Genomic DNA, 17,564 nt, shown 5'->3' on the forward strand with positions numbered 1-17,564 from the left:
TTTTTCTTACTCTGCATTGTTTGTTCAGGGCTCATAAAGCAGTTCACGGTAAGGTCTACACCTGTTGTATTCGGCGCATGTGACAAATAACATTTGATTTGATTTAAAGTTGTGCCAAGTGACCCCTTATTTTGGAAAAGTTATGTTTTGAAAACTGTTATGTTTACATTAATTATCATTTATTTCCAGGTATACACAACATCCTGAAATATATGATGATATCTTTGATAGAAAGAATACTATATTTCCCTTGACATAGTGATGTTGAATATAAAAATGGCTCAACATACACAAGTTGAAGAACTTCTAATTAGAGAATAGTCTTTCATCTTCTTTTAATAAATAAATATATTTTTTGTTTCTACTCTACTCTTTCTATACTTCTTGGGAAGTATACAGGGAAGAAAGTTAACAGGGTACTCTGCAGTGGCTTATTACTTCAAAGTAGGCCAACTGTACTGAAAACTTTAGTGTAGCAACTTAATACACAAGAACACAAGAGCAACCATTCATAATACACTTGCCATTATTATATCTTTATGTATACTGAACTCATTTAGAGCAGCAGACACTGATTTGTTTGACCTCTTCTTCTCTAAATGTCAGATATTCAAACATGACAGTGCACTTTCTGCGGCTAGTTGAATTTCCTCATTTGAACACTTCCTATAATCCAGATTGAGCACAAAGCATCCCAGTTGGGTCACTCAGAACCTTTCTCAGTAGGTCACTGGCTGCTGACAGGGCTTTGACATGACTCTCACAAACTACTCAGCATGACCTTCGTTGAGATTCCACAAACATCTTGTGTTGTTGACTCTCTGAAAGCGATGGCCGTCACGGCTCATTTTCCCATTGAGACTCAGAGTCAATAAAAATATTTATAATCTATTAATACAAAAAAAAAACGAAGTTAAATATTATCTTTGTTTGACGTCGAAAATAGAGGGAACATTTTCAATCTTATTTGACCTATGCACTAACAAGGCTTTTCAGCATATGCAGCTTGACACCTGCTAGATTACTGTGAACGTATTGATATACTGTACTTCAACAACAGATGTACTCACATTGAATGAGTTGATTAGGATTCAAACCTTGTCTCAAACAGCCTAATACATACTCTTAGAAAAGGTTTACTCCATTAATGTACTTGGTCATGTAAAAGTGTTTTTTCATGTAAAACATCATCCCATTCCACTCATCCCATTCCACTTCTTTCTAGCCCACGACTAGGTGTAATATGTGTCAGTGAAACTGCTCCTTTACCCTACATCAATCAATCAGTCACATTTATTTATGAAGCCCTTTTTACATCAGCCGATGTCACAAAGTGCTGTACAGAAACCCAGCCTAAAACCCCAAACAGTAAGCAATGCAGATGTAGAGGCACGGTGGCTAGGGAAAACTCCCTAGAAAGGCCAGAACCTAGGAAGAAACCTAGAGATGAACCAGGCTCTGACGGGTGGCCAGTCCTCTTCTGGCAGTGCCGTGTGGAGATTATAACAGAACATGGCCAAGATGTTCAAACATTCATAGATGACCAGCAGGGGCAGATAATAATAATCACAATGGTTGTAGAGGGTGACCGAGACTAATACATGTGACCTAGACTAATACATAGGTCTACTCCCTAGATGGGAAATGGACAAGGTAGTTGACAGATTTTGGAACATATTTTGATGCTGTAGATGGTGTATGATCCTGCATAGGTAAAATTTCATTTAGAAATTCCAATCTTTTATGGCTTTAGAAACAAGGTAATATTTCACTTAAAATATATTTTTTTTAAATTAATTAGGTGTGATAATAACACAAGTCCTGCCACATTATATAAACATTATATAATATTAAGGTACATTTATAGCGGAGCAACCGTGACATTTAGCAAGTACTGACTCCCACAAGAAACACTGCTTTCTTGGAGACAGTTTAACCTCGCAGGTGTCCGGAACATTGGTGATTTCATTTGTGTGTGTATATGAAATGGATAGCTAGTTAGCAGTGCACTAACGGTGATGTCATCCACTCTGAGACCTAAAGTTGTTGTTTCTCTTGCTCTGAAAGACCTGTGGTAACACTACTTTGTGTCAATGTGTTCAGAGAGTCACTGGTTCAAGCCCAGATTGGGCCAAGGAAAGACATGGAAGCAACACTGTTATCCTCAGACAGTTCACACTCCCTACAAGGACACCAATTTAATAGTGACATCTGTTTTACTGTGATACAATGTACTGATACTTGTTAAAAGTGCAGTATGTTCTTCACACATATTGGAGAAAGAATCTGACAACCTTCACAGAGATAAGGGCCCAATAAGAGTACACACACTTTTTGACTGTGACACAATGTACAGATACTTGAGTATGGCTGAATTGATGATAGGAGTACGCATCAACATTAAGCTGTTAAAATATATAAATATATATATATATATATATATATGTGTGTGTGTTTTAAGTGGGAATAAGCATTGGTCTGAAGCCAAAAAATAAAGGAAATTCACATGAGCACCACAATGCCTATTCCACCCATGCTCTACCAAGGTTTACCAGCACACAGCTTTGACCTACTAGAGTAGCTACACTCTTAGAAAAAAAAGTGCTGTCTAGAACCTAGTAGGGTTATTCTGCTGTCCCCATAGGAGAACCCTTTGAAGAACCCTTTTGGTTCCAGGTAGAACCTTTTGGGTTCAAGTAGAACCGTTTCCAGAGAGGGTTCTGTGGAACCAAAAAAGGCTATACCTGGAACCAAAAAGGGTTCTCCTATGGGGACAGCTGAAGAACCCTTTTGGAACCATTTTTTTTCGAAGAGTGTATGTTTGTATTGTACTGTAGGCGGGTTGCTTATGATTCAAACCTTCTCAAACAGCCTAATTCATACTCTTAGAGGACATTCTTCCACAATAATGTGATTTGTACCACATAAAGTATTGGATTTTTCACACACCACAGTAAGACATTATCCCATTGCACTACATTTTCATGTTTTTTTTTAATGGACGCAAGCTTTGCTTTTATACTTACAAGACCATTAGGCTTGATTGAGTGGTTTGTCTTGTAGTAATGTGGTGCATGCTTGTATTTCCTTAAACCTTTATTTTAGCAATACATGTCATTGAAAAAAACAGCAACAAAATAACATCCTTTTTTGGTCAGTACTGCAGGTGCCCAACAGGTGGTGGTGTGTTGGACACAGGAGCTCAGATAGCTAGAACCTGTCTGCATTCCTGAATTCAGAAACTGTTAGCCTCCCTGTGTAATATTGACGTAAACTCAGAACCACTTGCGTTTCAAACATGGTGCTATTTTATCAATTGCTGTGCTGATCAATGGACAGTTCATTACCTCTGTCAAAATAATATGTAGCTTAAAGTTATGTTTGTACCTGTATTTGGTTTTGCAATAAAGATGGTGATCAAATCAATTCAAATTGTATAAGTCACATGCGCTGTATACAACAGGTTACAGTGAAATGCTTACTTACGAGCCCCTAACCAACAGTGCAGTTAAAAAAAAATGCAGATAAGAACAAGAGATAAAAGTAACAAGTAATTAAAGAGCCTAAGTAAAATAACAATAGCGAGACTATAAACAGGGGGGTACCAATACAGAGTCAATGTGCGGGGGCACCGATTAGTTGAGGTAGTATGTACATGTAGGTAGAGTTATTAAAATGACGATGCATAGATGACAACAGAGAGTAGCAATGGTGTAAAGAGGCGGGGGGGCACTGCAAATAGTCTGGGTAGCCATTTGACTAGATGTTCAGTAGTCTTATGGCTTGGGGGTAGAAGCTGTTTAGAAGCCTCTTGGACCTAGACTTGGCGCTCCGGTACCGCTTAACATGCGGTAGCAGAGAGAACAGTCTATGACTAGGGTGGCTGGAGTCTTTGACAAGATGACTGTCTTGGTGTGATTGGACCATGTTAGTTTGTTGGTGAACTTGAAGCTGTCAACCTGCTCCACTGCAGCCCTGTCGATGATAATGGGGGCGTGCTCCGTCTTCTTTTTCCTGTAGTCCACAATCATCTCCTTTGTCTTGATCACGTTGAGAGAGAGGTTGTTGTCCTGGCACCACATGGCCAGGTCTCTGACCTCCTCCCTATAGGCTGTTTCATCGTTGTCGATGATCAGGCCTACCACTGTTGTTTCCTTGGCAAATTTAATGATGGTGTTGGAGTCGTGCCTAGCTGTGCAGTCATGAGTGAACAGGGAGTACAGGAGGGGACTGAGCAATCACCCCTGAGGGTCCCATGTGTTGAGGAACAGAATGGCGGATGTGTTGTTACCTACACTTACCACCTGGGGGTGGCTCGTCAGGAAGTCCAGGATCCAGTTGCAGAGGGAGGTGTTTAGTCCCAGGGTCCTTAGCTTATTGATGAGCTTTGAGGGCACTATGGTGTTGAACACTGAGCTGTAGTCAGTGAATAGCATTCTCACATAGATGTTCCTTTTGTCCAGGTGGGAAAGGGCAGTGTGGAGTGCAATAGAGATTGCTTCATCTGTGGATCTGTTGAGGTGGTAGGAAAATTGGAGTGGGTCTAGGGTTTCTGGGATGATGGTGTTGATGTGAGCCATGACCAGCCTTTCAAAGCACTTCATGGCTACAGACGTGAGTGCTACGGGTCGGTAGTCATTTAGGTTACCTTAGTGTTCTTTGGCACAACATGTTGGTATTACAGACTCGGACAGGGAGAGGTTGAAAATGTCAGAGAAGACACTTGCCAGTTGGTCGGCACATGCTCGCTGTACACATCCTGGTAATACGTCTGGCCCTGCGGCCTTGTGAATGTCACGTGCGCTGAATACAACAGTGAAATGTTTACTTACAGGCCCTAACCAATAGTGTAAAAAAGGTATTAGGTGAACAACTCGATCTTAGTCCGGTATTGATGCTTTTCCTGTTTGATGGTTCGTCAGATGGCATAGCGGGATTTCTTATAAGCTTCCTGGTTAGAATCCCGCTCCTTGATAGCGCCAGCTTTACAATAGGCCTATATCTAAAAAAACATTAAGCTAATTATATGTACATTACCAGCGAAAGTTTGGACACACAGGATTTTTCTTTACTTTGAATATTTTCTACATTGTAGAATAATAGTGAAGATGTCAAAACTATGAAATAACACATGTGGAATCATGTAGTAACCAAAAAAAGTGTTAAACAAACAGAAATATATTTTATATTTGAGATTCTTCATTGTAGCCACCCTTTGCCTTGATGGCAGCTTTGCACACTCTTGGCATTTTCTCAACTTGAATCATGAGGGAGAAGAATGGCGCCGGAGGGGAAGCCTGCCGTCTTATCGGCTCTTAACCAACAATGCTTTTGTGTTTGTTTTTGTTTTGTTTTGTTTGTTTTTTCGTGTTGTTCGTAACTTGTGTTGTACATAATGTTGCTGCTACCGTCTCTTATGACCGAAAAGAGCTTCTGGACATCAGAACTGCGATTGCTCACCTCAAACTGGACAAAGAGTTCTTCTTCAATGAGTCAGACGGGAGGGATGTAATAGAGACACTCGACCAGGCCCAGATCCCGTTATTCGCTCGAGAAGGAAATGGAGATTTCATGGAAAGAGATCAGGGTGCCTTGTAAGGATCAGGTGATGAGTGGCTAATCTGACCTTGCCTTCCGTCCTGCTAGTTAATGTTCAATCGCTGGAAAATAAATGGAACGAACTGAAAGCACGTTTATCCTACCAACGAGACATTAACCTCTTACATCTAGACGTTCCGCTAGCGGAACACCTGCTCCAATATCCAATGATAGGCGTGGCGCGAATTACAAATTCCTCAAAAATACAAAAACTTCAATTTTTCAAACATATGAGTATTTCACAGCATTTTAAAGACAAGACTCTCCTTTATCTAACCACACTGTCCGATTTCAAAAAGGCTTTACAGCGAAAGCAAAACATTAGATTATGTCAGCAGAGTACCCAGCCATAAATAATCAGACACCCATTTTTCAAGCTAGCATATAATGTCACAAAAACCCAGAAGACAGCTAAATGCAGCACTAACCTTTGATGATCTTCATCAGATGACACACCTAGGACATTATGTTATACAATACATGCATGTTTTGTTCAATCAAGTTCATATTTATATCAAAAAACTGCTTTTTACATTAGCATGTGACGTTCAGAACTAGCATACCCCCCCGCAAACTTCCGGGGAATTTACTAACAATTTACTAAATTACTCACGATAAACGTTCACAAAAAGCATAACAATTATTTTAAGAATTATAGATACAGATCTCCTCTATGCACTCGATATGTCCGATTTTAAAATAGCTTTTTGGTGAAAGCACATTTTGCAATATTCTAAGTACATAGCCCAGCCATCACGGGCTAGCTATTTAGACACCCGGCAAGTTTAGCCTTCACCAAAATCAGATTTACTATAACAAAAATGTTATTACCTTTGTTGTCTTCGTCAGAATGCACTCCCAGGACTGCTACTTCAATAACAAATGTTGGTTTGGTCCCAAATAATCCATCGTTATATCCGAATAGCGGCGTTTTGTTCGTGCGTTCCAGAAACTATCCGAAATGGTAAATCAGGGTCGTGCGCATGGCGCAATTCGTGACAAAAAATGTCTAAATATTCCATTACCGTACTTCGAAGCATGTCAACCGCTGTTTAAAATAAATTTTTATGCAATTTATCTCGTAAAAAAGCGATAATATTCTGACCGGGAATCTCCTTTTCGGCAAACAGAGGAAAAATCACAAAGACGGGGGCGGCCAGGGCACGCGCCTAAGCCCACAGTCCCTTGATCGGCCACTTGAGAAAGGCGATAATGTGTTTCAGCCTGGGGCTGGGATGATGACATTCAGGTTTTTCCCGGGCTCTGAGCGCCCATGGAAGACGTAGGAAGTGTCACGTTAGAGCAGAGATCCTTTGTAAAAGATAGAGATGGCAAAGAAGTTCAAGAAATGGTCAGACAGGCCACTTCCTGTAAAGGAATCTCTCAGGTTTTGACCTGCCATTTGAGTTCTGTTATACTCACAGACACCATTCAAACAGTTTTAGAAACTTTGGAGTGTTTTCTATCCAAAGACAATAATTATATGCATATTCTAGTTACTGGGCAGGAGTAGTAACCAGATTAAATCGGGTACGTTTTTTAACAAGCCGTGAAAATACTGCCCCTTAGCCATAACAGGTTAAAAACTGTAATATCTTATGTTTCACAGAGTCGTGGCGGAACGACGACATTAAGAACATACGGCTGGCGGGTTATACACTCTATGGGCAGGACAGAACAGCAGACTGGTAAGAAATGGGGCGGGGGCCTATGCATTTATGTAAACAACAGCTGGTGCACGATATCTAAGGAAGTCTCGAGGTTTTGCTCGCTTGAGGTAGAGTATCACACAATAAGCTGTAGTGTGTGTATGCGTGGGCACACTGTTTGTAGGTGTGTACGTGTGTGTAGGTAGGTAGCTAGTCATTTCAGATTCACTTGAAGGTGTCATGGAAAGCTCTGTGTGTGTGTTTGCGTGTGTATGTATGCATGTGTGTGAGGAAGTCATACAAATTGTTTGCATAATGAAAAAAGTAGGGAGAATAAAATAATTCTCTCTCCCTTGCTGACGTCAGCAGAATTTTTAGAGAGCCAATGAGTTTAACTTTTTTCGTGCCAGACCCGGGGGCACTCACCAGGCAATCACTAGCCTAACTTCCAATGGATCCTTCATTATGCAAAATATCATAAGCAAATGGATGCATAGGAATATCAGTGTAGTCTGATGAGCTATAAGGGTCTTCAGTGTCTTTTGTTGCAATCCTTGTTCTAGTATGATCATCTTAAGATCATCAACTACAGTGGTAGCCTAGTAGACGTCATCATCGGGTGTATTCCTTTTTTCCATTGATAAACTGATATTTAGTCGCCCTCTGGTGGTGGATGCTTGTTTCTACAGTTAGAATGGTCATAATCTCACACACACACACACACACACACACACACACACACACACACACACACACACACACACACACACACACACACACACACACACACACACACACACACACACACACACACGCACACACACACAAATTAAGCTAATAGTGGAGATTTCACAACCATGGACACCTACGAGAGCGGAATTTCGTAGTTCCAACATTCAGCACCATATGGAAGTGGATAGTGATAATAAGGCGCATCCCCTCCCCACTACACTCTCACATGCTGACCACTCCGTCCACGTTATTTACGCAAGCTTTGCAAAATAACTGTACACATACATGTTATTCAATTATTTCATCCAATCTGCTCATGCGCGTCAATGAGCATCTGAGTTGCCAGGCGCTAAAATAGAACTTGGTTGCAATGCATTTTATGCACGCTTTGACAACAAGAACAGCGAGCCAAGTGTGAGGGCCGTCACTGACCCAGAGGACTGGGTGATCTCACACACTGAGGCCAACGTGAGAAGGGTCTTTAATGAAGTCAACACCCGCAAGGCCGCAGGCCCGACGGTATTCATGGACGCATTCTCAGAGCATGCGCAGAACAGCTGGCAGGCATATGCACGGTAATTTTCAACGTCTCCTTGCCCCAGTCTGTAATCCCCACATGTTTTAAGATGATCACAATCATCCCTTTTCCTAAGAACTCTAAGGCTTCAGGCCACTATGATTACCGCCCTGTAGCACTCACTTCTGTAATCATGAAGTGATTTGAGAGGCTGGTTATGGCACACATTAACTCCACCATCCCAGCCACCCTAGACACACTCCAGTTTGCATACCGCTCCAACAGATCCATAGATGACGCAATCTCAATTGCTCTCCACACTGCCCTTAACCACCTAGATAAGAGGAATACCTATTTGAGAATGCTGTTCATTGACTAGAACTCAGCGTTCAACACCATTATCCCCTCCAAGCTCATCGCCAAGTTTAGGACTCTGGGTCTGAACACCTCCCTCTCCAACTGGATCTCGGACTTTCTGACGGGCCAACCCCAGGTGGTGAGGGTAAGCAACATCCCCTCCACCACGCTTACCCTTAACACAGGGGCCCCACAGGGGTGTGTGCTTAGTCCCCTCCTGGACTCCCTGTTCACCCATGACTGTGTAACCACGCAAGAATCCATTATCAAGGTCGCTGACAACAGGGCGGTGGTAGGCCTGATCACCGGCAATGATGAGACAGCCTACAGGGAGGAGGTCTGTGACCTGACAGTGTGGTGCCGAAGCAACAACCTCTCCCTCAGCGTCAGCAAGACCGAGAAGCTGATCGTGGACTACAGGAAATGGGGGGCGAGTACGTGCCCATCCACATCGACGGGGCAGCAGTGGACCAGGTAGACAGCTTCAAGTTCCTCGGTGTCCAAATCATTAATGACTTAAAATGGTCCAAACACAAACGCACAGTCGTGAAGAAGGAGCGACCGTGCCTCTACCCCTCAGGATGATAAAGTGGCCGTCCCCCTGCTCTCGTGGACCCCGGGTTGGAATGTACCGAACACCGTTGAAGCTGGTGCCCCTCCTGACCGCATTAGGGACAGAGCCACAGAGGCATGTGTTAACTAATTCCATGGGTTCAGGCTCTGTCTCAGAACAGTCAAAGGAGGAGGGAGAGAGGCAATTGGAGTGCCAACACTCCCGAATAAGGTTATCGCGAGGAGAGGGTGTCGTCTCTGCGTGCCAACTCCATCTGGATCTCTTTGCGCAGTCCTCTTCTGAATAGGGTGCGGAGTGCCGGCTCATTCCATCAGCTGGATGCTGCCACTGTCTGAAAAGTGAGGGCATACTCCGCAGCGGTCTGGCCTTCCTGACGTAGTTGGAGTAGGCGTTCACCCCCCTCTCTGCTTTCCGTTGGATGATCGAAGACCACCCTGAACAGAGCCATGAGCCTCTCATAGGAACCCAGCTCCTCCTATCCTCTCTCCCAGACAGCCGTAGCCCACTCCAATGCCCAGCCGGTCAGCAGGGAAATAACCTTTGCAACCTTGGTCCTCTTGGTGGTGGGGAATCCCATCTGATGGGTGAAATACAGGGTGCACTGGAGTAGTAACTAGTGGTTAGTAAACCGGCAAAGTCAAGCGCTGGAGTGGGAAAGCATGAGTAGGCATGTCAACGGCTTTTGATAAAGTACAATTGGAATTTATATGTACAGTGCCTTCGGAAAGTCTTCCGAGCCCTTGACTTTTTCCACTTTTTGTCACGTTACAGCCTTATTCTAAAATGGATGAAAAACTGTATCCTCAGCAATCTACACACAATACCCCATAATGACAAAGTGAAAACAGGTTTTTAGAAATCCTTGATGAAAACCTGCTACAGAGAGCTCAGGACCTCAGACTGGATCACAAAAGAATACAACTTTTACATTACCGTCTAGTTTACCAATAAAGTGGTCCGACGGTGAAGTGGACATACTCGGTATTCATGTATCAAAATAAAGAAATTATCTCACTACAATACATTTTAATAGAAAGTTAACAAAAATAGATAAGATCTTGCTACCATAGAAAGCGAATTACCTGTGTATTTGTGGTAAAATCACCCTTATTAACTCTTTAGTCATATCCCAGTTGACCTATTTTCTTATGGCCTTGCCTACACCTAGTGACTTGTTTTTTAAATTAAATGAGCCAAAAATATTCAATTTTATTTGGAATGGTAAGACAGACAAAATTAAACGGGCCAGCTTCTATAATGAATATGAATTCGGAGGGCAGAAATTAAATATTAAAGCATTAGATCTCTCACTAAAGTCATACAAAAGTTATACTTAAATGTTAACTGGTTCTCCAGCAGGTTAGTAAGAATGTCTGACCCCTTGTTCAATACTGGCCTTTTTCCTTTATTCATATTACAACCTCTCACTTTTGGTTATTTGAAAATGAAATAATTTCCCAAATATCGCTATTTTTAAAACAAGCCATAGAAGGTTGGTTGCAATTTTAGTTTAATCCACCAGAAAAGACAAAACAAATAACATGGTTAAGCTCAACTATACTAATTGATAAAAAAAAACACATTCATTTAGGATATATAAAAAAAAACGGCATAATCTTTGTAAATTATAACATAAATAGGACTGGTGAAGTTACACTATGTCACACATGCAGCTAACAAAAATATATGGAAATGTCTGCTCTACCCAAAATTACAACCATCTAATTGCAGCAATACTGCAAAAAATGGAAGAGGCAAGTGGAAGGGGGAAAAGTAAGAACTTGTCTGTTCGTTCTGCATTAAAGACCAAATGTCAAGGTGTGCGCTACTGGTGGAGAAGTCAGGTGCAGGAGAGCAGAGAGTTGTGAACAGGCGCACACTTTATTAAGGCAGAGGCAATAAAATAGACAGACGCCACTGCGTCAAAACCTCCAGCCAAAGGTAAAAGTGCGAAACAGTCACAAAAAAATTAGCAAATGTTGTACAATAAACATCCCTCGTGAAAAGCCACGAAATAACGGGAAAAACCCAGCCTGGCACGTACACAGGAACATGTAACAAAAACAATTTCACACAAAGACATGGGGGGGGGGGGAACAGAGGAACAGTGGCGATGGCTAGAAAGCCGGTGACGTCGACCGCCGAACGCTGCCCGAACAAGGAGAGGAGCCGACTTCGGCGGAAGTTGTGACACCAAAATTGGTTAAAGAAAATATTTGTGATAAATAAAAATGTGTACCAGTTTCATTTCAGGACCAAAACATTGACAGCTGTGCCATAAAGATTGCAAAATAGTTAGATTAGATTTTTGATTTTCCCGATTCCATGGAACATGGTTTATGAGCTGATTCAGAACTTAGAATGTTCCACTTTAAACTATTATACAAAAATCTTCCAACCAATGTTATATATACATATAACACACACACACACACACACACACACACACACACACACACACACACACACACACACACACACACACACACACACACACACACACACACACACACACACACACACACACACACACACACACAGTACTAGTCAAAAGTTTGGACACACCTACTCATTCAAGGGTTTACTTTTATTTGTACAATTTCTACATGGTAGAATAATAGTGAAGACATCAAAACTATGAAATAACACGTATGGAATACTTCTGGTCAAATAGCCTTATACAGCCTGGAGGTGTGTTTTGGGTCATTGTCCTGTTGAAAAATAAATGATAGTCCCACTAAGAGCAAACCAGATGGGATGGCGTATCGCTGCAGAATGCTGTGGTAGCCATGCTGGTTAAGTGTCACCAGCAAACCACCATCACACCTCCTCCATGCTTCACGGTGTGAACCACACAGGTGGTGATCATCCGTCTCACAAAGGCCCGGCGGTTAGAACCAAAAATCTTATATTTAGACTCATCGGAGCAAATGACAGATTTCCACCGGTCTAATGTCCATTGCTCGTGTTTCTTGGCCCAAGCAAGTCTCTTCTTATTATTGGTGTCCTTTAGTAGTGGTTTCTTTGCAGCAATTCGACTCTGTTTGTTATTTATGTAACCTCGGCCCCAGACAGGAATGTCTGCTGAGACTATTATTTGTGCCTCGATCTATTGCGTAGGCATAGGCCTTCTGTGCAATATCTAGAAAATGTGTGACTCAGCCCTTTTAACATTGTATGGTTTAATATCTTTCCTCTTATGCTGTAGTAATGTAATGTATTGTAGGCCTATTGTATGTGACATATCTGCTTTGTTGTTTGAGAATGTGTGTGTCATGTCCAAAAGAAAAATCACACACTCTCCATATCCATTACAGGTCGCATTGTGTGCATTTTAGAACAAAATGTTGCAGTGGAAATGTAATCTCAATAATAACTTGATTCCTTACTACCTACAGTCAAATACAGTCAGGTCCATAATTATTTGTTACCTTGATAAAGATGATAAAAAAATACAGTATAAAATATATAATACAAATATTGAGCTATATTGTGTGCTCCCCAAAATTGGGAAATTATTTTATACTAATGCAATTGCTCAGAGACAGATATTTTGTTTAACAAGTCATTTAAAATATCTCTAAAAAGGTAAAGGTAAAAAATTATAAAAATGACCATTCTTCCATACAGAATCTTTCCAGATCTGTGATATCCTTCATTTGCGCTTATGGACTGCTCTCTTCAATTCAAACCACAGGTTTGGGGTTCAAGTCTGTGGTCAATTAACCATTTGACTAGTACTTGGGGTTATTGTCTTGCTGGAAGATCCACTTGCAGCCAAGTGTCAGCCTCCTGCCAGAGGCAACCAGGTTTTTGGCTAAAATGTCCTGGTACTTGTTTCATGAGGAATCCTCTGAGAGGAAGGAGGACACACGCAGGGAGCATATTTGTTGATGCGTAGTGAGCTAATTGCGGCTTTAGCAAATACATTGGCTTCACTCAGGTCACACAGTTAGGAAAGAAGAAGCACACGCATGTAAGAAGAAGGACGCATGCGCAGGGAGGAAGGAAGCATATATTGGAGACCTCCCTCCCTGTGTTGATGTATAATAAGCTAATTGCAGCCTTAGCAACTGCATTGGTGTCTCTCAGGTTAGGCAGGAGGACGGCCGCGCAGGGAGAAAGGAGGAGTGATTTAATTCATTAATAGAGGAAAAGATGCACTGGGTAAAACTCAGGGGATAACACGTTAATTAAAGTAACAGCTGAGATGGCCTCGGGGCCATCTAGAGCATCTTCAAACCTTTCTTCCCTGTGTAGTGAGCTACTTGTTCCCTGCATCGGCTTCACTAAGGACATGCAGGTAGGAAAGACGAAAGGCACACGAAGAGGAAGAAAGAAGCCAGGGAGGAAGGAAGAGCATCTTGAAGACTTATTTTCCTGTGTTGATATGTACTGTAGTGAGCTACTTGTGCCTTTAGAGGCTGCGTTGGCTTCACACAGGTAAGAAGGAGAAGGCTTGCGAAGGTAGGAAGAAGGACACACACCAAAAGGGTTCTTTGCAGAGGGGTAGGGTTCTACCAAGAACCATTTTGATCATAAGAACCCTTTTTGGAAGGTGGGTTCTTTCAAGGGCTAATGGTTCTACTTAAAATCTTTAACATCGTAAGAACTGTTTTTGGAAGAAAGGGTTATTTTGTAATATTTGTGTTTTTGTATGTACATTGATTGATTAATACATTTTAAGCTACACAAAGATAAATAACATACCGTTTTCTAAACTAATCCAATCTGTTGGATTTATTGCACCTGTTGCTGAGATGGTTGTTCCAGTTTAGATTCAGGTAGTCTCAGTATTCAATCTTCCCTACCCTGACAGTCATTCTGAATGCAGGTTGCGGGTGATTAACAATTCCACTTTTTGGATATCCTAACTTTGCAAGCCAGCATAATGTAATTTACAAGCCCTGTAAACCAGGAGATTCCCAACACCACTGTGTTAGGGTATAACTATGCCTTCCAAGAAAGGCCTTATGATATATGTAATATATTGTCATAAATAATAACATTTTAAAGGCTAATAAGGCTGGTGGAACCATTCATAGAGGGTTCTAGGAAGAACCATTGGCTCCCTCAACAGCATTTACTCTACTACATTGTCATTTTAGTTGAGTTACTGTTCTGCCTTTGTTCCTGTGAGCTGTGCTGTCATAGCGTATGTGCTAGGTATGATGTGTAATATGTACTTGATTTTTAGCCCTGCTGCCATTAATAACTCCATCTTTCTTTTTTTCTGCTTCATCCCCACTGCATGAGGAGTCTTGATCCCCTCTATCTAGCATCAGGCTGTCTGAAGTCAACCCCTACCTGCTCGGTTTGGTGTCCCCTGACCCCTGACCCCTGCCCTTAGTTCTGCTTCTGTACCTTTCCCACCCAGGGCCCGGTTTCCTGATAGCAATACATTACAAGTGTTTTAAAGATGCATCGTTCATACAACGGCCGAATACGTAACATGAATTTACCAAAACACCACGCAGAGAGAATGTTCAAATGGGGGCCAATTCAGACTTCGGAAATCTATGCCTTTTATACACATTTTGATTTAAGCACTTACCAGTATTTGGTGTTCAGAATTACCGTATGTAGGCACACATTGTACTCTTTGGGTGTAGCTCCCTTGTGTGCACTGAATACATTTTATTCATCCACCGAACCCTCCTACTTGTTGGCCAACAGATTTTCTCATGGAGTTTTCATTCGATAAGGGTTTCAGTACATTTTAGTACATTTATCTAAAGCAATCCCTTTAAATATGGTGCACTTTTAATGTATATTTTCTCAGACTCACTAGAATACATAGAGAGAATGGTTTCTGAGTAGGGATTAGTGAAGAAAGCGATCTAACTATGCATATTCATGTCCGTTTCGTAGATTAAAAAAATACTTGGATTATTTAGGGTCTGAAAAGTTTTTCCAAGTTTACTGTGTAAAGTGTTAAATGTAACCTTGCCTTACATAAAGATTACAGAATAAATGATTGCAGAAGAGCACTAATCAAATGAACAAATAATAGGTTTTATGACCATTTATTCTTTTTCTACTTTGAACACGTTTTTTAAAAAAATACACCGAAAATTGAGAATTTGTCAATAAATAGATAAATACAATGACAGGTTAAAATCAGGTACAGAGCTAAAAGGATAAAACAAGGATTAAAAGATAAAACAGGCAAGAACACAACGTATAGCAAACATGCCCGTGCTTCCAACTACGGTCAGCGCTATCTGGGATCCTTGGGACGTCCCTATCCAAGCTCTCAAAATGCCCTAGGCGGCATCCGGCCTTCTCCCTACAGTTTTCTGCCATTAGCTTTGCCCACGACTACCTCAAGTGAACTCCAATCCCAATGCTGTATTTTAACTTTCAAAATGTCAAATTTTCACTTGTGATACAGCTTTCAAAACAAATGGCTCTTATCACCGAGAAAGAATCCTTCCAATAAAAAAGTACACTTACTGTAGCAGTTGTCGTGTCTTTGGCTATGCCGGATTAAGTGATATGACATGCTAACTTATAAAATGATTTCTCTGTAATTAATATTACCTGATTAAGCTAATCATGTAAATGTAATTAACTAGAAAGTCGGGGCACCACGGAAGAACGTTTATAGAGCCGTTATCTTCCGAATAAACTCTTAAAATACTTTGTAATATTTTACATCGATAGCAGTCAATGTTAACCCTTGTCTTATTTTCAGTCTCATAATGAAAGTTGTAAATTCTTGGTTATCTTCACGAACCCTGGCTAACAAGTTGAATCAGCAATACCAAATTGGGTTTAATTATTTATTTACTAAATACCTAACTAATCACACAGAATTACAAATACACAGAATACAATGATGTCATACAGAAAACGTCCCTGGTGAACGGAACCTGTATGAAAGCTGGTTACACAAAGGAAAGGGGGTTGGGCTTGAATGAAAGAGCGGGAAGATTTAGGAACAGAGAAACAGCAGCTATGCTATCGTAAATACATTATCTTATGCATTCTAAATTACCGCCCATTTGGAAAAGGAAAATGCAATAAATATTTACTCTGAGCTGCGCTTCGGTAGATTGGTCGTAGATGCTGGCCGGGTTGGCCAACAGATCTTCCTGTAAACTCTTAAGAATGTCTCTGGTGGTAAATTGGATAAGTGGTGGTATCTTCGTCCGTCTGTTAGACTGGATCCATCGTCCGTCCTTTCCTAGCCCACTTAAGCAGCGGCCGCTGCTAACTCAACGGCTAGGAAGTAGCACTTCTGTAGTGAATAAGCTCAAAGTTCATACCATTCGCCACCAAAGCTCACGCCGAGGTTGGCTTAGTTCTGTACTTGACATGTGTGTCCTTCTAACGTAGAGGCTGCAGACCTCCCGTACTGGAACCAACTGGTTATCTTTTCGTCAAAGGATTATATAGTGGAGAGGGGGAGGGAGGTGTTTCATCGTTTATAACCCCTGTCTCTTCACAGGGTTGGGTTACTGATCGAGCAGGGCACTTTCCTTATGAAAACCCAAATCTCTCATTCGGAAGCTAAAATTACATTTCATCTCCTAACAAACATTTTCAATATCAAACATTTAAATTGCATAACAATTCCATGTGACTCTGATAACTAGAGGGTGTATACTTTCTCAGATACAGTTTATGTCATCCTGTCATCAGTCATAATGTCTCAGATGACAACCGAACTGACATACATACTCATTACGTTCCCAAGCATATATCCAACTGGTTTTATTAACAAAATATGTGGTACCTTTCCCCATTTGTTTGATGTTCCCAGACTCTCTATATTTAACACAGGCTATTCAGGTCCTTCAGTAGATTCAGAGAGGGGAAGAGAGAAAGGTATTTATGGGGGGGGGTCATAAACCTTACCCACAGGCCAACGTCATGACACAGTGTAGCACTTCCTTCCGAAGAAACTACACTTCCGCTACATTTCCCGGGTTACGCTTACACACAGGTGTTCGGAACATGCTAAATAGCCAATTAGCACAGGTGGTCACCTCTGTCTTCCGTAAAGAAGTGCTGTTACATGGAGATATGGCCGTGTGGGAACACCTACCCTATCAAGGTGTGTATCAAATGAACCTTTTGTTTTTGAAAATTATTTCTCACTGATATGAAAGACAAGGTCCTTATGCTTCCA

The sequence above is a fragment of the Salmo salar genome, chromosome ssa19, assembly GCF_905237065.1.
Source record: "Salmo salar chromosome ssa19, Ssal_v3.1, whole genome shotgun sequence".
Taxonomy (NCBI): domain Eukaryota; kingdom Metazoa; phylum Chordata; class Actinopteri; order Salmoniformes; family Salmonidae; genus Salmo; species Salmo salar.